Source organism: Erpetoichthys calabaricus, chromosome 9 (genome assembly GCF_900747795.2).
Source record: "Erpetoichthys calabaricus chromosome 9, fErpCal1.3, whole genome shotgun sequence".
In the NCBI taxonomy this organism is placed as follows: domain Eukaryota; kingdom Metazoa; phylum Chordata; class Cladistia; order Polypteriformes; family Polypteridae; genus Erpetoichthys; species Erpetoichthys calabaricus.
In genome coordinates, this window is record NC_041402.2 from 12286007 (window position 1) to 12309343 (window position 23337).

General features: G+C 42.1%; 1 long non-coding RNA gene across 1 annotated transcript; it reads left to right on the top strand.

Annotated features, from left to right (window-relative positions):
- The first annotated feature begins 10082 nt into the window (after nucleotides 1-10082).
- On the top strand, nucleotides 10083-10556 carry LOC127529172 (uncharacterized). Its single transcript, XR_007935853.1, has 3 exons — nucleotides 10083-10144; nucleotides 10331-10372; nucleotides 10435-10556. It is a non-coding gene; the product is annotated as an uncharacterized LOC127529172 (long non-coding RNA).
- The last annotated feature ends 12781 nt before the right edge of the window (nucleotides 10557-23337 follow it).

Genomic DNA, 23337 nt, shown 5'->3' on the forward strand with positions numbered 1-23337 from the left:
CTCGACTTTCTCATATACTCAGATATGGGGATGGATATTTGAGGAGTAAACCGCCAGACAATGATTATATTTTTATGTTATGTACATTAAAGAACCATCAATAACAAATCAAATTAATAATATATCAAACAATTATTATAAAAGTAAAGTTGAATGAATGAGTCTCTGCAGCTGCATGAATAAAAGGTAAAGTACCACTTCTGGATGGCAGAAATACCTCAAAAGTTAATAGAGATCTACGTTTTGTACCCAATACTTTCATGCAGAATTTACTATTGGGATATTTCAGTTTTTGGATTTTAATACATTTTTAAAAATTTTCAAAATCGCTTTGTCACTTGTCACAATCGCTTTGGGATGTTGAGTGATACTTGATGAGGGTAAAAAATGAACCTAAACATATATATACATCTATATTACTAAATGAAGGTTATATATATGCACGGACGCCGGACGCACCGAAGCGCACACGCACTGCGACTTAGCACCCCAGAGTCAAACCCAGCGGCTTCCCATACTCGGTAGGTAGCGCCCAAACAACACAACCTGTAAACTAAACTTCAGGTCACAATACAACCGCCGCCCAAACCCGCACACCACCGCATATAAAACCTTCGTTTAGTAATGTTTACGAAGGTTGTATATATGCACGGACGCCAGACGCAACCCGTGCCAAAAGCGCACGTGCACTCGCACAGCGCCCAAGAGTCAAACCCAGCGGCTTCCCAAAGTCAGTAAGTGGCACCCAAACAACACAACACAACCTGTAAACTAAACTTGAGATAAAGCGTGCACGCCAACAAGTTGCTATGGTGACATATTTAAACATAGACATAGAATAACTAGACGCCTCATGGCCAGCAGAATCGTACATCAACGTCGCCGCCATATTGTGAGTGGCACTGCTGTGGAGTGAAGTAATGAATAATATGCTGCTTGGGGTTGTACAAACCACTGTACGCTCCAAACCAGATCCCGGGGGATTACATTTCATAAGTAAGGCTGAAAAATTGTTTTGGTTATATTTGACCGTTACAAAATCCCGTTTTATAATCTTTATCTTAGCTAAGCCAGGCTAAGCTAGCAAAGCTATGCATTTATATGCTCAAGTGAGCCTCCAAACAACGTTTTGGCTAAACGCATTTAGTCACTATGTACATTGTTGTTAGCTGTTAACATTTCTCAAACTTGATGATGTTTTTTCTCAAGGAGCACATTGAGGAAACACAGTTTGAAATTGACAACCATCATTTTATGCTCATGTCTTTAGTTGTGTCTGTCTTCCACAAACTAAGGCTGCACCATATTGCCAGACTGAATACTCTCAAATTACAGGATCTGACTGAGCGAGAGGAGTGTAAGTCTGGAGGAGATCAGTGAGGTTGTGGAGAGCTTTAAATGTTAAGAGCGGTATTTAGTATTGTATTCTGTAGTTAACAAGGAGCCAGTGAAGTTGAGAGAGAATAAGTGTAATATGTTCAGTAGATTTACAACAGCAGGATATTATCCTGGCAGCAGAATTTTGAAGAAGTTGTAAGCGATGGATAAGTTTTTGTGGGATGCCAGATAGAATAGCATTACAGTAATCTATACGTGAGGTGACTCGGGCATTAAACAATACTTCAGTACTGTGTTGCGTAAGAACAGGACAAAGTCTGGAAATGTTTCGAAGATAGAAGGCAGTCCCCGAAATGTTACTTATATGGGAGGAATGATTAATAATAATAATAATTATTATTTAATAATTGCCATTATTAGTGTATAAATGGATATAATTGCATTTAAACGATTCGCCAATATCTGTTGTATGTAAACGATACTGTTTTAAACGTTGTTTTTTCATCAGAAAACCCGGTTTCCACGTCTATCTGTATTAGTTTAAATGGCACTTTTGCCACTCGCAATAAGGCTGACCCGCTGACATATCGTGTCTACTGGGAAACACAGTGAATGCGCCGTCTATCTATATATGTCTATGTATTTAAACTTGAGGTAGTGGTGACTACTGACAGTGCCAGCAGTCAGCTACTCCACAGTGCCAGCGGTCAGTGTTCTCCACTCCACAGTACCAACAGCTACTCCACTACACAGTGCCACCAGTCAGTGTGCTCTAATCCACTGCGCCAGCACTCAGTGTGGCAGCTGTCAGTGTGGCTTATTTGAATCACATTAAGGTAATTCAGTGTTAAAAGTAAGTTCAATTATGATTCCTAACAGCAAACGACTTCTAGCTAACAACACACCCATAGAAAAACAAAAACGAGACTGCATGGATACAAACAATGAACGAAGGCGCTTACAACGCGCTTCTGAAACACCAGAACCAAAGGAGTCACAGCTCCAAAAAGAAACAGCTTTACTACAAATATATTTATTTCATTAAATGAAAACTTTCCCAGGACGCTCCCACCCTCCATGATTTTTCATCCCTACAAAGATTGGAGGGAACAGAAAGTAATTGCCATTCTTGGATTCTTTACAGAATCAGGGGTTTACTGGTTTATATATGTACAGTAATCCCTCCTCCACGGCGGGGGTTGCGTTCCAGAGCCACCCGTGAAATAAGAAAATCCGCGAAGTAGAAACCATATATTTATATGGTTATTTTTATATTGTCATGCTTGGGTCACAGATTTGCGCAGAAACACAGGAGGTTGTAGAGAGACAGGAACGTTATTCAAACACTGCAAACAAACATTTGTCTCTTTTTCAAAAGTTTAAACTGTGCTCCATGACAAGACAGAGATGACAGTTCTGTCTCACAATTAAATGAATGCAAACATATCTTCCTCTTCAAAGGAGTGCGCATCAGGAGCAGAGACTGTCATAAAGACAGAGAAAGCAAACAAATCAATAGGGCTGTTTGGCTTTTAAGTATGCGAAGCACCGCGGCACAAAGCTGTTGAAGGCGGCAGCTCACACCCCCTCCGTCAGGAGCAGAGAGAGAGAGACAGAGAAAAACAAACATGCAAAAATCAATACGTGCCCTTCGAGCTTTTAAGTATGTGAAGCACCGTGCAGCATGTCACTTCACTAAGCAGCTGCACAGAAGGTAGCAACGTGAAGATAATCTTTCAGCATTTTTAGACGAGCGTCCGTAGCGTCTAGGTGTGCGAACAGCCCCCCAGCTCACACCCCCTACGTCAGGATCACAGAAAGCGCAAGAGAGAGAAAGAGAAAAGTAAGTTGGGTAGCTTCTCAGCCATCTGCCAAGAGCGTCCCTTGTATGAAATCAACTGGGCAAACCAACTGAGGAAGCATGTACCAGAAATTAAAAGACCCATTGTCCTCAGAAATCCACGAACCAGCAAAAAATCCGTGATATATATTTAAATATGCTTACATATAAAATCCACGATAGAGTGAAGCCGCGAAAGGCGAAGCGCAATATAGCGAGGGACACTGTAGTCCATAAACATTAGTAGGAACAGTCTATATTAAATGGCAAGGGACCTTTTACCTCATTAAATTTTTCCCATAAAATGCCTGTAATTTTCTCTGACAGTAATACTGGCTTTGCTGTCCGTAATATGCGTTTAATTTTCTGTCACAACAGTGGGCAAGCAGCAGATTCTCCCCAGCAACTGATGTAATGTGCGCGAAAATAAATCTACTTTTAAAAAGTCATCGTATTGTAATATCATGAAAATTCGTATATTTAGGAAAACCCCTTCAACGACTGACACGTTACACTTTACCGGGCCGAGCTTCTTAATCGCAAATCTGACATCCTCAGAGTGAACACTTGCACAACAATGGGGAAGCTGGTCTCGGCGTCTCAGTACCCGATTGGATTTTTCATGTTTTATGCTTTAGGTCTTACCTCATTTACCAAAATCCGATTGGATCGGCCGCGCGATATTTGTCTCTGTCTCTGTCTCTGTCTTGTGTGACGCGTCAAGCGGCCTTTGAAGCATCTGCATTGAAGCATCACGTCGCACCGTGCCCTGCGCATGCGCACTTCACCAGAAGATACACACACGGACACTGGACACACACGGGGGTTTTATTAAAGAGGATATATATACATACATACATACACTAGCCGTCCCCTGCGGGCTGCTGCCCGGCTCCCTACTCCCTCAACCCACAGCCTCTGTCTCGGATTAGCCCTGAATATATATCGCTCATGGAAGCAAACTGAGATTCCTGGCGCGATGAGAGAAATCACAAAATCAACTGGAATGTTCAAGCAAATTATAGAAAAAAAAATGATCTAAATCCGTTAAGTAGTTCTCTTGTAAAAAGCAGACAGACAAACAGACAGACATTGGATTTTATTTATATATATCCATCCATCCATTTTCCAACCCGCTGAATCCGAACACAGGGTCACGGGGGTCTGCTGGAGCCAATACCAGCCAACACAGGGCACAAGGCAGGAAACAATCCTGGGCAGGATGCCAACCCACCGCAGGACACACACAAACACACACTAGGGCCAATTTAGAATCGCCAATCCACCTAACCTGCATGTCTTAGGACTGTGGGAGGAAACCGGAGCGCCCGGAGAAAACCCACGCAGACACGGAGAGAACATGTAAACTCCACACAGGGAGGACCCGGGAAGTGAACTCAGGTCCCCAGATCTCCCAACTGCGAGGCAGCAGCGCTACCCACTGCGCCACCGTGCCGCCTATTTATATATATCTCTCTATATATAAAAGAAAATCCTGGAATGGAAAGCAAATGCAAGGCTATGATACATGATAATCTCGTCAGACATTTTAAAGACCCGCGACACCTACTTACAATCTATCAAATAGGACAATAGGCAGCAAAACACTCAGTCTTGTGAAGGACTTGAGCACACACAGATCCAGGGTTCTCAGCACATATAAAGCGTTTAAGGACAGTACAGTACGTTATAAATTAAATTTCGACATTGTGAAGGACAGCCGGGTCCCATGCCTGGCAGGGACGCCCCTACTGCATCTGTTCCAGGGGAGCTACCATGGACAGCTCAATACCTCCCCCGGGACGCTTGGTGGCAGCCTCCCTGGCAGATGATGATTCCCCAACCGGGTGCATGGCTCCATGGGAGATGGAGTCCTCCACAGCCTGGTTGGGGGCCCGGATGGCCGCCAGGGGGACCTGCATGGACTTTGCAGCCCGGCTGGTCAATTCCCGGAAATGCAATTAGGCCCAGGTGATCAAGCACCTGGAATACTTCCGGGTGGGGTATAAAAAAGGCCAGCCACCACCACTCGAGAGAGAGCCAGAGTCGGGAGGAGGAGGACTAAGCCTGCTGCCAGAAGGATTGTTGCTGTGGTGAGAATTGTGCTTGTTTGGGACTGTGTATTGCCTGTGGGTCACGGGGAAGACGTGCGCCCACGGGTGAAGAAAATAAAACGTGTGTGTTTAAGACATACGGTGTCTGTCTGTCTGTGCCTGGGGCCTGGTCTTTTACAACATCTAAACGAAGAAGAGAGCAGCGCAGAGAAAAGAGACTCAAATGCGTTGGAGAGAAAAAAGAGCAAAAAAGAATAATCGAGGTGCAAATTCAGAAAATAAGGAAAGTAATTATCAGCCCGGAACAAGTGGAATTGAAAAAAAAAGCACGTCCAATCCGGCTCAGAATTAAAAGACAATGAGTAAAAGACAAAGTAGAACTTCATAAAGACGTTTACAAACGCTGGCGCTAAACACATGCAGAGCAGGTTAGAGACTAGGAAACCAGTGAAATTAGAAAGGCTCCAAAAAAAAAAAAAAACGGCGCTATACACATGTGGAGAAATTTAAAGGATATGAAAGTAGGAAAATTAGAAAATATAAAAAAAGAAAGTAAAGATCGCAGTAGCGCAAACAAACAAACTGCCTCATTTAACTATGCACCGGTCTAACTTTGGTTTTGCACAATAATTACTACACTATTGCACCTTAACACTTAATTCTACTTTATTCACATAATTGTACTTATTTATTATGTTCTACTATACTGTTACCTTTCAATTTATGACTTTTTGTTAATCTAACTGATATTCTTCTAACTTTGCACAGTTTTTGATAAGCAGATCAGGATGCATTTCACTGCGTGTTGTCCTGTATAACTATGCATGTGACAAATAAAGAATCTTGAGAATTTCAAAAAACGGAGTTTACCGCACATGCATTTATTGGTTACTTTGTTCATGTATATGTTACCGGCAATGTGTAAAAACCGGCATTCTATAGAATACCTAGGCAATGTACACAATGCCCGAAATAGGACGTCAAAGTATGAAATACAGTGGAACCTCGGTTTGCGAGCATAATTCGTTCCGGAAACGTGCTCATAGTCCAAAGCACTCGTATATCAAAGTGAATTTCCCCATAAGAAATAATGGAAGCTCAGCTGATTTGTTCCACAACCCAAAACTATTCATATAAAAATGATTAATACAAAATATAAAGTAAAAATACATAAAACAAATTAACTTGCACTTTACCTTTGAAAAGAATCATGGCTGGTGTGCAGGGCCGGATTTTCCTATAGGCTAACTAGGCTTCAGCCTAGGGCCTCAAGATCAAGAGGGGCCTACATTCAAATTGTTAGCAAAATTTTATTATCTCTCATGTAATTTACAAACTTAAAAATGGAAGGTGAAAGGGCCTCATAAGTGGAATAGCCTAGGGCCTCTTTTCATATAAATCCGGCCCTGCTGGTGTGAGTGAGTTTCTAAACTCTTGTGGGATTGCACCCAACGGGACGACACGCGGAAGAGCGTCCCAAAGCAATCGCAGGCTGCCAGCGCTGTAGCAGTTCGCCGTAAAAGCGAATCCGAAAAGATGGCGGACATGCTATAAGCGCTTTCTGTCGATGGGTGATACAAGGAACAAGGAACGTTATAAATGCGCAGGGCCCTGCCTGACTGCTGTGTCTGTGTATAAATAACCGCACTGTTGCTGTTTCAAGCTGAATAAAACTGGTGTTGCTAAAGTACTGAGACTCAGCTTCGTGTTTTAGGGTGCAAGACGGGGACTCGCACGTCACAGCACAGACGCGCGCGCGAGCACACACACACACACGAGCGCACGCATGCACACACAGTCACAATGCTAATGCTGTAGTAAACACTATACGCTCGTACGGATGTTGACTATATGAGTGAGGCACGCCGACTCAGACGGAGAATAGGAGACGATTGCCCACAATTCCGCAGTGAGAGAGAGAGAGAGAGAAGAACCATCAGCTCAGTTGTGATCACATGACGCTCAGCAGACAAACTACTCGTACTGCAAGACCTCGCTCGTTTATCAAGTGAAAATTTATTAAAAAATTTTGCTCGTCTTGCAAAACACTCATAAACCAAGTTACTCGCAAACCGAGGTTCCACCATACATCGCATAAGTGCAATTCAAAATGCCATTCTAGCCTTCCTTGCTGCAACAAATAGTAGGCTAAGTCAGGGGTGGGCAGATTCAGTCCTGGAGGGCCGCAGTGGCTGCAGGTTTTTGTTCCAACCCAATTACTTAATAAGAAGCCCTTATTGCTCAAGTAACACTTCAGCTTCACTTTAGTTGTCTCACTCATTAAGATTTTGAACCCTTATTGCTTATTTTAGTCTTAAACAGCTGTATTCTTGGTTTTAAATTGCTCCTAATTAGCAATACCATGCAAATGACAAAAAAGACCAGCATTTCTCCTTTTAGCGTGTTTCCATTTACACCTCTGTGTGTTTGTCACGCACTATTTGGTTTAATTAAATACTTGGAAGGAAAGTGAAGAGAAAAAAGTGAGGCACTGAGAATTACTCATCTGTTTTAGACTTCAAATCATTTGGATGTTATCCTTAGAAAGGAAAATAAATCTAGGATATGAGAATGACCTGACATGGCAGAGTTAAAGCGCTAGCAAGACATGCAATTAAATAATTGACAAGGATTGGTTTTTAATTAAACAACTGGGTTGGAACAAAAACCTGCAACCACTGCGGCCCTCCAGGACTGAATCTGCCCACCCCTGGGCTAAGTAATGACACTTCTGATTCTTTTGTTCTCCCAGTAAGCATATCCTGCAGTTTATTTTGTATTTCTTCTTTCATTTTTAGACATTTTGTTATTAAAGACCTTTCCAATCTGGACATTTCACACATGGCGTAAAATAGTACTTGTCATTCTTTATAATGCCTAGGCATTTTATGCAATGCCTAGGAAAAGTATGTAACGTTTATTCACTGTAATGTGATTCACATATGCTATATGGTTTGGACGTGTGAGGATGCCGAACGTTTAATACGGAGAGTTCGTTTATTCTTATTACCCGGACCATGCTGTGTAGCGTGGACGTTTAGTTCAGAAGCACGTTGTAGGCGCCTGCGCCTTTCGTACTTTCTCGCGCCTTCCGTACTATCTTTGTGGACCTTTGCGGACTCCGTAGTGTCTTCCGTTTGACTCTGGGGTGCAGTGCAGAATCCTCTTTTCTGTGTGGCGTTAGTTGAGCTCTTTCGTTTTTGAGCCGTGACTCCTTCGTTCGCGGTGGATCAGACTTCGCTTGCGGTTTATGAGGCACGTGCTGTAGGCGCCTGCGCACTATGTCTCCTGCGTCCATCGCCGTGTACCTGGGTCCGTGCCTTCCGGTTTACCATTCTCGTTTAGTAATACGGATATATACATACATATACACATACACATATGTATATATATGATACAGTACCTGCCAAACAATACAGAAAGTACATGACACATCTTTGCTTCCCCTTACGGTGGTCACACCTTGGACTTCCCAAAGTCAGCACCTTCGATGAAGCCACTCACGTTGCGCCACGGTGCCTGGTTCGCTTACTTGACAGGGTGAAGATCCCTATAAGTGGAACCTAAGGTGCGTACTTCTGATGAGCCCCAATTAAGGTGAAACTTTGTATTATTTGGAAGACACCGTATCACGTATCTATGATCTGCTTCTCGCAACTGAGAGGATGTGACGGATTTTTGGGGACTGGCCGCCCAACTACAAGCGTTACCTGCTAGGTGACCACCCAAATCATCAGGTTGCGATTCAATCTTTATATATACAGTATATAGCTAATGAACTTCTGTGAAATGGTAAATTTCCATTGAGGACAAATGAACTTCTCTTTACAGCATCTCTTACACTGAAATCAGACCAATCAGTACATTCGAGGAACCTCAAGATAACAAAGCTTGTAAAATTATTTTCCGGTTCAGCTTCCTATTCCAATGCCTCTAACTGCAGCATTTTGATAAGAAACAGTAAATTATCTCGCCTGATCAGTTGCAGTTTTACTTAAATGGGGGTTGGGTTGGAGGGGGGGGGGTGTCAAAATAAGGTTTGTTTGTTGAAAGAAAGTCAGCAGCTGTCAAAGCAGAACAGGAGAATGTCTGGCCGCCTAGCATGTGATCTGCAAGTCTGGGACTTCAAAATTCTTTTGGAACAAATAGAGCAAGAAAAGACAAAACAAAAACCCAAACAGAATTCCAGCATATTAGTGTCGCTCTCTGTGACTGCCCGTGGCTAAAGAATGTTTTCTCTCTACTTTTCTTTTTTTTTGCGAAGCAGAATAGAAAGAACACTAAAAAAGAGGACGGACTCGTTTTTACACTGGCGGTTTCCCTCTAATCCCGGGCCGAATTTAGCCCATCTTTACGGTTTAACCTGGGACTAAACTGAAGGCACTAAAAGCACAGAAAAATTAACCCGTCCTTTGCCCCTAGTGTCCTCCTCCCTGCATGAGAGTCCCTGTCCTCAGCCCCTTACCTCTGTGCCTGAGACTCCACCTCCAGCCCCTCCCTTTCTTAGTGGTTTGTCCCACGCCTCTCACCTCTGTCTCAGGTCCCGCCTCTAGCCCCTCCCTTTCATTGTGGTTTGCCCAAGGCCTCTCACCTTTGTCTCAGGTCCCGCCTCCAGCCCCTCCCTTTCTTAGTGGTTTGTCGCACGCCTCTCACTTCTGTCTCAGGTCCCACTTCCAGCTCCTCCCTTTCTTAGTGGTTTGTCCCACGCCTCTCATCTCTGTCTCAGGTCCCGCCTCTAGCCCCTCCCTTTCTTTGTGGTTTGCCCAAGGCCTCTCATCTTTATCTCAGTTCCCGCCTCTAGCCCCTCCTTTTCTTAGTGATTTGTCCCATGCCTCTCACCTCTATCTCAGGTCCCGCCTCCAGCCCCTTCCTTTCTTAGTGGTTTGTCCCAGGCCTCTCACCTCTGTCTCAGGTCCCGCCTCTAGCCCCTCCCTTTCTTAGTGGTTTGCCCAAGGCCTCTCATCTTTATCTCAGTTCCCGCCTCTAGCCCCTCCTTTTCTTAGTGATTTGTCCCATGCCTCTCACCTCTATCTCAGGTCCCACCTCTAGCCCCTCCCTTTCCTTGTGGTTTGCCCAAGGCCTCTCATCTTTATCTCAGGTCCCGCCTCCAGACCCTCCCTTTCTTAGTGGTTTGTCCCTGGTCTGTCACCTCTGTCTCAGGTCCCGCCTCAAGCCCCTCCCTTTTCTTGTGGTTTGCCCAAGGTCTCTCACCTCTGTCTCAGGTCCCGCCTCTAGCCCCTCCCTTTCCTTGTGGTTTGCCCAAGGCCTCTCATCTTTATCTCAGGTCCCGCCTCCAGAACCTCCCTTTCTTAGTGGTTTGTCCCTGGTCTCTCACCTCTGTCTCAGGTCCCGCCTACAGCCCCTGCCTTTGCTCATGGTCGCTCCCACTGGGTCAGTTGCTATGCCAGACAAATGATGCAGCAATCACAGGAGTATTAAAACAGAGGCATAAAAAACAGAAATGTGCTAGGATCAAACTGGTAGCATTAACGCATTATCTGGAAATAGGATATTGCTGGAGTCTAAAGACAGGCCAGTGGGATCATTTAACTTCCTTAATGTTGGGTTTACCTCTAGAAGAACGCATCCAAAATGTTGAATTTTTTTCCAATGATTACGTGTAGTACAAACATGTAAATATCAAAGCGCCAACATAAATACAGTAGGAAAGGTCACTCAAGTGTTCTGCTGTCCTGCTGCAGATCCTGCATATGATAGGTGTTGAAACACTCACCAAAGCAAAGCCAGACGTCACAATCAAGACAGCAGACGTGTGTTTCTTTGCACTTTTCTTATATTGGTTCTGCTTGATGTGCATGAGAGGGTAGAATGTCGGTGCCTGATCAACGATTGACGATTTCCCTCGACAGTTGTCAAACTGTGAGTGGTGCTGACGTTTTTTTTCTCGTCACTCTGCCTTTACTGCCACGCACCTACTCGTACCACAGTGAACCTTCAGGCTACCACATTCACTAGGCATATCACGAGGATTCGGACGTACAGTGCTGTCCGTGTCAACTTCACATTGTCATCATAATCGCTTGATTCAACTGAAGATTCAGTTTCAGTTTGTTCCAAAACTGGCTTTACAGCTTCTTGTTTACACACCACTGTATAAATATTGATGAGTAACTTCAAACACATAGAAATATTCAGGATTTTTTGCAGCAAAATATTGTTTTATCCACTAGATGGCAGCAGAATAAAATCCAGACAGTTATTCAGGCTTGACATTATAAAGTGGATAATTACATGTCACACCAAGTCTGACACGGGCTTAACCATACTTACATAGAATTCTAAGCCCAAGTCACACAAAGACAAAAAGCCAAGATGCTGAACAGAAACGTAGCGTGGCCACTGGGGGCACCCAGAGCCCAAACACCAGTTCATCATAAAATAAAAGTGTTATTTATTGAGCAACAGTACCTTATCACAAAGCCCGGCACAAAATCTTTAATCGAATTCCTTAAAACTGGAGCAAAAAAAAAAAAACAGTCGAGGACCAGTGAATTCATTCAGAAACAAAGCAACACTCAGAGAAATTGCCTTCCCGCTCCCCACTGCACCACAGGCTCTACACTTTCCAGCCTTCCTTTTAGGAGGCTTACAGTTAAAGATGATGGACAGGATTAGGAAGGTTGGACAGTTGGGAGACAAAGTCAGAGAGGCGAGATTGCGTTGGTTTGGACATGTGCAGAGGAGAGATGAGGGGTACACTGAGAGAAGGGTACTAAGGATAGAGCTGCCGGGGGAGAGGAACAGAGGAAGGCCTAAGAGAAGGTTTATGGATGTGGTGAGAGAGGAGATGCAGGTGATGGGTGTAACAGAGCAAGATGGAGAGGACATGCAGATACAGAAGAAGATAATCCGCTGTGGTAACCCTAACTAGAGCAGACAAAAGAAGAAGAAGGAATTATATTGGGAGAAGGGTACTAAGGATAGAGCTGCCAGGGAAGAAAAAAAAGAGGAAGGGCTAAGAGAAGGTTTATGGATGTGGTGAGGGCGGACATGCAGGTGATGGGTGTAACAGAGCAAGATGACGAGGACAGGAAGATATGGAAGAAGATGATCCGCAGTGGCAACTCCTAACAGGAGCAGGTTTATGGATGTGGTGAGAGCAGGCCCGGTTCTGCCGGTCGTGCAAAGCGTGCATGCACGAAGGCGGCCGAACACAGAGGACGGCCGCCCTCAACAAAATGCAGGCTCGGTGCGGGGCTCGTCTTTTCCTGTCGAATGTCGGTAACTATATATCCATCCATCCATCCATTTTCCAACCCGCTGAATCCAAACACAGGGTCACGGGGGTCTGCTGGAGCCAATCCCAGCCAACACAGGGCACAAGGCAGGAACCAATCCCGGGCAGGGTGCCAACTCACGACTGGGTAACTATATATGCGTATTAATATTTTGTTTTCCTATCAATATGTTTCACAGGTGTGATTTGGAGAAACAGACTTTTGCTAAATTTTGTATTTGCGAGAATATGAGGCGACGACTTTTTCAAGAAAATTAAGTCCATAATCGGCACTCGCTTTATATTCGAAATTTTACTGATGAATTAATTAAACTTGTCGCTGATTCGTTGAATGCATTCGTCAAGTTTTCTTCTACCTACGAAGAAATTTTCTTTAATTTTTTTTGACATTAAGGAAATTGCGAAAATTTTTAATTTTAAATACACTGCTTTAGAAAATGAGTGAAGGTATTATAGGGTGAGGGGGCGGCTGAAATTAAATGGCACAATGGCGGCTTCGCCTCTAGAACCGGGCCTGGGTGAGAGAAGACATGCAGGTGATGGGGGTGACACAGCAAGATGACGAGCTCAGGAAGATATAGAAGAAGATGATCCGCTGTGGCGACCCCTAACAGGACCAGCCGAAAGAAGAAGAAGAAGGGAAGATCCTAGCAGTGATGCAAGGGGTGGTCCTGGATCGTGGGGTCCCACCCCATAACACAAGGAACATAAAGACATTTAAAGAAACATCCAACCATCATCCAACCCGCTATATCCTAACACAGGGTCATGGGGGTCTGCTGGAGCCAATCCCAGACAGCACAGGGCGCAAGGTAGGAACAAACCCCAGGCAGGGCGCCAGTCCACCGCAGGGCACACACACACACACACACACAAACACACACCGGGACAATTTAGGATCGCCAATGCAAATAACCTGCATGTCTTTGGACTGTGGGAGGAAACCCATGCAGACACGGGGAGAACATGCAAACTCCACACAGGGAGGACCCGGGAAGCGAACCTCAGGTCTCCTTACAGAAACAGGACATACATATTCTTAAAACATAAAAATTACTGATAAATGAAGTGAACAAATAATGACAACAAATAATTTAAATAAATAATCCATATAGAAAAATGAACGGAAAAGACGAGGGAAAAGAGCGTAAACATATGCCAGAGAATGAAAGCTGTCAGAAAGGCGCTATATTGAGCCCGACCCGGCACAGACTTGACACGGGAGGCACGTGTGAAATTCCAGGACTTTTATTTATCTTCAACTGGAGGGCACGTCTTCCCCGTAATCCCTCCAGCCACAACACAGTCCCAAGCACTAGTCACCACCAGTACAGCACAAGCACAAACACTTTCTTCTCCTTGGCACCACCACTCCTTCTCAGCAACCTTGTCCTTGTCCACCCGACTCTGGCCACTGAGTGGTGGTTGCTGGCTCCTTTTATAGGTCACCTGGAAGTGCACCAGGTGCTTGATCACCGAGTTCCGGCAGCACTTCCAGGTGTGACAAATCTGTTGCCCACACGGGCTCAGGAGTCCCAAACACAGCACCCCCTAGCGGTACCTGCGGGACCCAACAGGGCTGCCCCCCAACTCCAATTCCCAGAGAGCCCTGTGGGAAACCCAGGCACTACTCCAGCCAAAGGGGGGTGGCCATCTAGTGTCCAGGGGGAGGTATTGCACTTTCCAGGGCTGCTCCCCCTGAATATAGTGTGCAGGGGCGTCCCACCAGCCGCCTGCCACAACGCCAAGTGATCACCCCCTAGGCTCATCTGAAGCAAGGACTAGCATCTCGGGTTGAGAGGGGGCGCTCACGCTAAACTCCTCCTCTTCACTTCCCTTGGCTGCACAGAGAAGATGCCCAAGTGAGGGCAACTGACTCCGCCCCCTCCAGTCTCCCACCTATAAAGGAAGGAGGCGGGCAGTTGTGAGCAGACCGCACTGTAGAGCAGAGCACAGGATCACTCGACAGAGCGACGTCATCACAGCCAGACGGCTTTCCTTATTTTTTTGCTGTTTCTTTCGCCATTTGAAGTGGTGTGCATGGTGGACTTTAATCATTATTTCTGTGACTGAATTAAACGGGGACGGCCGGGTTTGTGGCCCCCAGTATTTACCTCTGGGAATCTGCATTGCCTTTTTCAACCACACTTTCAACTTAAAACATAGTAGAAAGGAGGCACCTGAGCACAGGTCTGGAGTGCCATAGCAAAGGGTCCAAATACTTTCTAGGTAGGAGAGATTTCAGTTTTTCATCTGCAATAAATTTGCAGAATCTTTGTCATTACGGATTACTGAGTGCCAACAGATGGGCACCAAAAAGTGGCAAATGTATCTGTTTCAAGTGAAATCTACAACACAATAAGGTGTGCAGAAAGTGAAGGCTTTCTGAGTTCCACCTTATGGAGAAATTGTGCCAACTGAAAAGACAGAGACCCAGCTGGACATGTGACCCCACCCACCACTGTGCCCACACAAGATTTAAAAATACAAAAAAAAAAAAAAGAGTTCACGTACGCAGCCATAGCCAAAACAAACTTGAAACAAATTAGTTAAACACAAGGTTAATTGTCCCATCACAAGACCCCGTGCTGACATGTGAAGAGGTGCCTGTCAATGCAGGACCCTGTCAGAGCTGGGGTGTGTGTGTGTGTGTGTGTTGCAGATTTTTGAAATGCATCACAGCTGCCTATTTTTAACACATAGAGGCATTTCAGGAAATTAACACGCCTTTCTTGCTGGCACTGTCTCTCTTTCTCTCTGTGGCACCCAGAATGCCAACAGCTGCACGCCAGGGTCACATCTGGTTGGGATCCTCACATGACTGCGTCTCAAGTTGTTCTCCACAGAAGCACGGCTTCAAACACCCCAACCCTGTTTGAGCAGCAGTCCTTGAATCGGCCAGGACGGACTCGAGCGGTGGTCCCGACATGGCTTAGAATTATGGTGACTAGATGTCCCCTCATTTCTCAGCACGGTGTAGGTGTCCTGACTTATTGTTAAAAACTCAGGGATGCAACAATGCCTCATCCCTGTCTTTGTTTGTTCTGCTTTTGTGTTTTGTTTTTTTTTTTTTTAATTTCCCCCCCCCGGTCCCTTTCTCTTAATTATTGTGAGTCTGAAGGGGGCGGGGCCTCCAGCTCATTTTGGACCCTCAGAGTTGTGGCCGCTACAGAGTTCTGAATATTCCTAACATGCACCTGCTGTGCTTTCGACTCCCCATCCACACTTCAGGTTGTTCCTGTGCTCATCCTTCTGAAAGCCATTAAGCTTGTTTGAGTCTTATAGAAGATATTTAGGGGTTTGTTTCAGATGTGCGAATTAACAACAAGCTTTTTAGAGTTGGTGGTGGATTCTTATCTTTAAAAAAACAAATACACAATCTGGTTGCCCTCCCAGTTTCCTGGATTTATCAAGTATCTCAGAATTACTCCTAGGAATTACAGGAAAAGTCTGTCTAGGGTACGAATCTGTCCTACCTCTGAGCAGGACATGTGAACAGTTTATGAAGCCTCCTACACCCACATCCAGCTAGATTACGTAGATAAACTTCATTGATTCCATGGAGACATTCAGATGCATACAGCAACAGAAACATAAAAACAAGGATACAGACTCATAGGACAAGTAATACTGTACAACCAATCAATCAATCAATCAATAAGTCAAAAAATAAATAAAAACAGACTTCATGAGTACATCAAATGACAAATGCAATGCATATATCTCTGTTATATGCCACTTAACATGAGATTCTTTAAGGAAGTATTAATATCAGTGGTGCACCATTGGTTGCAATGCATATATCTCTATTATATACTATGTAATGTGTGTTCTGACCTGGCAGGAAAACAGGATAACCAATTTCTGAGTAAACTAGGAGAAGCGGGCAAAAAGCTAAACAATCAATTCATCAATCAACCAACTGATAAGTAAATAAATAAAAATAGACTTCATGAGTACATCAAATGACAAATGCTATGCATATATCTCTGTTATATGACATTTAATATGAGATTCATTTGAGCAGTGGTAACATTTCTGATGCGCCATCTGTTGGAATGACAAATGCAATGCATATACTGTATTTCTGTTATATGCCAATTAATATGAGATTTGTTAAAGCAGTATTAGTGTTTGTGTTGTGCCATCTGTTTTAATGACAAATGCAATGCATTTCAGTACTACAAATGTTTATGATGTGCCTGGGCACACTGGATAGCCAGCCTTAAAGCTGAAGAACGTCAGCCTAATAGTGAAAACAGATATGTCCACTTTTAGCTCATTTTTATTAAGTTATAACCCTTATAAACATCTATTCAGGGCCAAAACATTTGCCTTTCCTGGCCACCATGTGGAAAATTCTTCCAGTAATGCGACTGTGACTATTGACAGAATACCAGACTAAGTTTATACCTGACAGATGCGTTACTGACCTTCTGTGTGGTACGTGGGGGGGACACACACTGTGCCATTTCACACCTGCTTGAGATATTCCACTCACAAACCTTAAATGCTGTGGTCAGCAAGAACCAATGCAGCAAACTCGACTTGGTATCCACAAAGGGAGAAGATAAAAATCAATATAAAAATCTCTTTGACATTTGTCTTGGCCAGTTCAGACTTGTTTCCTACCTTGGAAATATAAAGTTTTCCTTCAGAGAATTAAAATTTTACCTATCTACCTATCTATTATGTAGTGGCTTTCCTATCTATCTATCTATCTATCTATCTATATAGTGCTTTTCATATCTATCTATCTATCTATCTATCTATCTATCTATCTATCTATCTATCTATCTATCTATCTATCTATCTATATAGTGCTTTTCCTATCTATCTATCATATAGTGCCTTTCATATCTATCTATCAATCAGTTATATTGTGCCTATCATCTGTTGTAATGAATGTCAGGCATGGACTGTCATCCTGGCTGGGCTGCTTCAAGATTCCTTACCTGGACAGGAGACTGGCCTACCAAATAGGCAGGGTGGTCCCTGTCGCAGCCAGGAGATGGACAGGAATGAATATGCTGGCATCCTGGAAGAACTTGATAAAGGATCCTTAAACGACTGGGATGCCAGTACAATGGGGGGACAGGAGAAGGCAACTTACTTGGATTATTTACTCCCCTGAAACATTAAATGGCAGTTCTACTGTTTCATGACATGTTGGGAAGATAGATAGATAGATAGATAGATAGATAGATAGATAGATAGATAGATAGATAGATAGATAGATAGATAGATAGATAGATAGATAGATAGATAGATAGATAGATAGATAGATAGATAGATAGATAGATAGATAGATAGATAGATAGATAGATAGATAGATATGAAAGGCACTATATAATAGATAGATAGTTTGTTTTTTCAATATCCTGTACTGTTTGTGGTGAGGAGCCAGTCAAGGTGTTTTTTTGGGCCAGTGGAGGTCTTATGGACACAACCAGCTGGGAGGAGACCCAGAGGTGTGCCCTGGGAACACCTTGAAACACCATGACTTGTTTTTTGTAAAACTTACTGGTGCTAATGGTATCTAGTCTTTCACCCGCATCCATGTAAGGGCACCTAAGGTTGGTCATAATGCCCAGAGCTGGCCCTGCCCCTTCTGGTTGGGGCCTCATAGAACTGGAAGACCATTCATATCCCCCATTTCATATTTAAATAGTGCCTTTCATGCCTATCTGTCTATCCATCTATTATACAGCCCGCTATATCCTAACTACAGGGTCATGGGGGTCTGCTGGAGCCAATCCCAGCCAGCACAGGGTGTAAGGCAGGAAACAAACCCTGGGCAGGGCACCAGCCCACCACAATCTATTATATAGTGCCTCTCACATCTATCTATCTATCTATCTATCTATCTATCTATCTATCTATCTATCTATCTATCTATCTATCTATCTATCTATCTATCTATCTATCTATCTATCTATCTATCTATCTATCTATCTAATCAGGCGGGTTCATAAGGTCCCAACATGCAGTGCTTATGCATTTCAGTCAATGTAATTAATCAGATTATGGGGTCAGGTTATATAAATCTCTCAATGTTGCCGTCACCCCAATATTTCCAGGGCAATTGCAACTTCCAAAAAAAGCATTTTGCTGGGGATCACCATGTATGTCTATTAAATATGGAAATGGACAACTGAAAAGTCTTGAGGGCCCTGTGGCTCCACTGCACCTCAGCCAGGGAGATATTTTTGAAGAGCACAGGTTTTGGGTCACTGGTGAATTTTCCTAATTATCAGTCCAAAAGTAAAATGCACAGCCATTCAGAATGCCATGAAGGTCAAAGCAACATTCAGGAATCTGTGGGTCTATCGTCATAATTCCCAGCTCTGCCATCAGAACTCTAGATGGCCTTAAACTATTGTAGCAAAAGTTTTGAGTTTCGAGTTTATTTTAACAATTTTATTTTATGTAAAAAGTTTACTATTACTGCGTTGGGTTTGTTCCTGCCTTGTGCCCTGTGCTGGCTGGGATTGGCTCCAGCAGACCCCCGTGACCCTGTAGTTAGGATATAGCAGGTTGGAAAATGGATAGATGGATGAAAGTTTACTATTCAATATTTAAATTTTGTGCTTTTGGGTGGTTTTAGACTCCCCCGCTGGGGTTAAATCAAAGCGGCTACAAACGCTCTTTTGTTTCTTCTGCCAATGCATAACTTCTCATGACCTACAAGTCTTTCTTTTAGGATGTGGTGAAAAACTGGAACACACTAAGAAAAAAGCCCCCATAGGCGCTGGGAGAATGTGCAAAAGTCACACGGGAAGTGACCGGGGCAAGACTGAATACTGGAACTGTGAGGCATCAGTCATACGTTTTCTGATTTGTTTATTTATTCATCGTTAATTTGTTTTGAATTGGCTACTTAGAAAATTATTTTCTGGGCATTGTAATGTTCTTAGTGGACATTATGCATGAGAATATTAGTTTACTGTCTTAGAGAATATTTCAGCTTGGATTTATTAAGTCACTAGCCGTCCTCCACGGCTCTGCCCGCGTATCAGTGAAACAGGACAGCGAGGAGGACGCCACCCGGCTCCCCACTCCTGACGTCACGCTTCCCCCTGCCCTCGGCCGGCAACCTCTGTCTCGGATTAGCGTAAATATATATCGCTCCTGTAAGCGAACTATGATTCTTAGCGTGATGAGAGAAGTCGCAAAATCAACCAGAATGTTCAAGCAAATTCTAGAAAAGAAACCCGATCTAAATGGGTTAAGTAGTCCAATCGTTCACTAGCTAAGTGGAGGTAAGATACGCCCCGAGGGTGACACATGAGTCAAGCAGGCCCTGCCCCACTCCCCTCGGCCCTCTGTGTGTCCCTCGGATTCGCGTAAATAAATCGGTACCACAAGTGAACTGTGATACACAGCACAATAAGAGCAGTCGCAAAATCAACAGGAATGTTCAAGCAAATTCTAGAAGAAGACACAACCGAAATCTGTTCAGTAGTTCTCTCGTTCGCTAGCTAAGCGGAGGTAAGGTACGCTCCGAGGCTGGCGTGTGAGTGAGGAGGGTCCCGCCCGGCTCCGTAGCCCGTAGCCTCTGTCCTCAGATTAGCGCAAAATAAATTGTTCCTGCAAGCAAACTATGATACTATGATTCATTTACACAAACAAATGTAATGGTAAAATTAGTCTTATTCTTACTTTATTTAATGTAATTTTCCTTCCCCATTTTATTTTGTTGTGGGCGCTGTCATTTTGTGGATTGCGTTGTCACATAAACATTTCGCGGGAGGACTCAGGGATGCGCCGAGTGTGACGTTAACTGAGCATCCATACAAATGTCAGCACACTCATCCCATAATTATCTCAAATTGGATAAACTGTGCGTGTTTTCTAGTTATGGTTCGAGGTCTCGACATTTCTTCCCGACTTTAGGACTTCAGTTAATGTTTCGGCTCCGAGGACTGTGATGTTGCTCTTCTTCGTTACACCATGTGCCTGTTATTACACTAAGCTCATCTCCCGGTCCTCTCTCACAGTGTCTCCCTTGAAGACGGTTCAGAGTTTGACTGTCATTCGGGTTTGATTATTTGGTTTCTCTTTGATTTTCTCGTTAATGACGCCGTTCCTGGACTTGTCCTTGACTCGTTCTCCGGTCCTGTGGGTTCATCGTTTTCTCACAGCTCAGAACCCTGACAATACGTAATTAAATACATGACTGATTGCCTCATTCATATTGAACTGACTGATTAATTACACGGTCATTAATAATCAATGGATTGGGTGCTTCATTGATTCATGCACTAACTTACTCATTTATTGAATTCTTTTGAATTTAATGATATAAAAGATGTTCAATATGTTTTATGGAAATAATATTTTATTGTGATTTTTATGTTGCATGTCCAATTGATGGGGTGTACAACGATGTTTAAAAGTTTATTTCTCATTGTGATAATAAAGTTACCTTCTTTTAAATGCCTTCTATACACCAATCAGCCACAATGTTAAAAGTTCAGACAGATCATCTTGCTACAGTGGTGGTACCTGTCAAGGGGGGGGGCAGACGGTATATTAGACAGCAAGTGACCGGCCGACCCAAAGTGGTCCAAGGAAGGACAACCAGAGCCACACGGTCAGGGGCGCTTATACCGGCATCACAGAATTTTGTTAGAATGAATCGATTAATGATTCAATGTTTCATTGATAATGAAATTAAATAACTCATTAATTAATTAAGTAATGTATTAACTCTTTCATAATTAATTGATCGGTTGATTCATTGATTCATGCATAAACTGACTAATTTAGTGAATCTTCTGATTTCCAATCAGGATCACAGAATTTAGTTAGAATTAATCTATTAATGATTCAATGTTTCATTGATAATTAATTAATTAACTCATTCATTCATTCATTCACTCATTCACTCACTCACACATTTACTGAACCTTCATATTTCCAATCAGGATCACAGAATTTTTTGAATAATCTATTAATGATTCAATGTTTCATTGATAATTATTTAATTAACTCATTCATTCATTCACTCATTCATTCATAATTAATTGATCTGTGATTCATTGATTCATGCATTAACTGACTAATTTAGTGAATCTTCTTATTTTCAATCAGTATAACAGAATTTAGTTAGAATTAATCTATTAATGATTAAATGTTTCATTGGTAATTAATTATTTCATTAACTCATTCATTCATTCACTCATTCATTCATAATTAATTGATCGTTATTCATTGATTCATGCATTAACTGACTAATTTAGTGAATCTTCTTATTTTCAATCAGTATCACAGAATTTAGTTAGAATTAATCTATGAATGATTAAATGTTTCATTGGTAATTAATTATTTCATTAACTCATTCATTCATAATTAATTGATCGGTGATTCATTGATTCATGCATTAACTGACTAATTTAGTGAATCTTCTTATTTCCAATCAATATCACAGAATTTACTTAGAATTAATCTATTAATGATTAAATGTTTTATTGGTAATTAATTATTTCATTAACTCATTCATTCATTCACTCATTAATTCATAATTAATTGATCGTTATTCATTGATTCATGCATTAACTGACTAATTTAGTGAATCTTCTTATTTCCAATCAGTATCACAGAATTCAGTTAGAATTAATCTATTAATGATTAAATGTTTCATAGGTAATTAACTAATTAATTAACTCATTCATTCATTTACTCACACATTTACTGAACCTTCTTATTTCCATTCAAGATCACAGAAGTTTTAGAATGAATCTATTAATGATTAAATGTTTCATTGATAAGTCATTCATTCATTCACTCATTCATTCATAATTAGTTGTTTGGGTGAATCATTGATCTGTGCATTAACTCACTAATTTATTGAATGTTCTTATTTTCATTCAGCATCACTGAAATGTTTAGAATGAATCTATTAATGATTAAATGTTTCATCATTAATTAATTAACTAATTTATTCATTCATTCATTCATAATTAATTGATTGGCTGAATCATTGATTCATGCATTACTGCACTCATTTATTGAATCTTCTTATTTTCATTCAGCATCACTGAAATTTTTAGAATGAATCTATTAATGATTAAATGTTTCATCATTAATTAATTAACTAATTCATTCATTCATTCATAATTAATTGATTGGATGATTCATTGATTCGTGTATTACCTCACTCATTTATTGAATCTTCTTATTTCCATTCAGGATCACGGAATTTTTCAGAATTAATCTATTAGTAATTAAATGTTTCATCAATTAATTCAGCCAGTCATTCATAAATAATTGATTGGTTGAGTCATTCATGTGTGTACTCACTCATTTACTTAACCTTCTTCTTTCAATTCAGGCTCACAGAAAGCCTGTGTGTTTAAAGAATGAATCTATTAATTATTAAATGTGGAATGTATCATTAATTCCTAAAATGACTGATACATTTATGAATGATTTATTCAAATTAAATAGTTTCATTTATTCATTCATTCACTAAATCTGCTTCATTCAATTTAGGGTCACAGGATGCCTGAATAACTGAATTACTGATTGACTCCATTGGTTAATTATTCTTTAATTTCCATCCTTTACTTAATTAATTTGTTAGCAAGTCACTTTACTTGCCTGAGCTCCAATTGGAAAAATCAAAAGAAATGGAACCACGTAGTAGTGAAACAGAACAAGCTTTAAAAATCAACAAAAACATTTTAAACAATGTAATTCTGGCCAAGTGGAAGGTAGGTACACTCTGACGTCAAACGTGAGCACTGTATCTGATCGCGTTCAGCTTTGTAGGGAAAGCGTCTCCTGTGTGGGGAGAAGAGCACGTGGCCGTGATGTCTCTGCCAGTGTGCAGCTACCCTCTC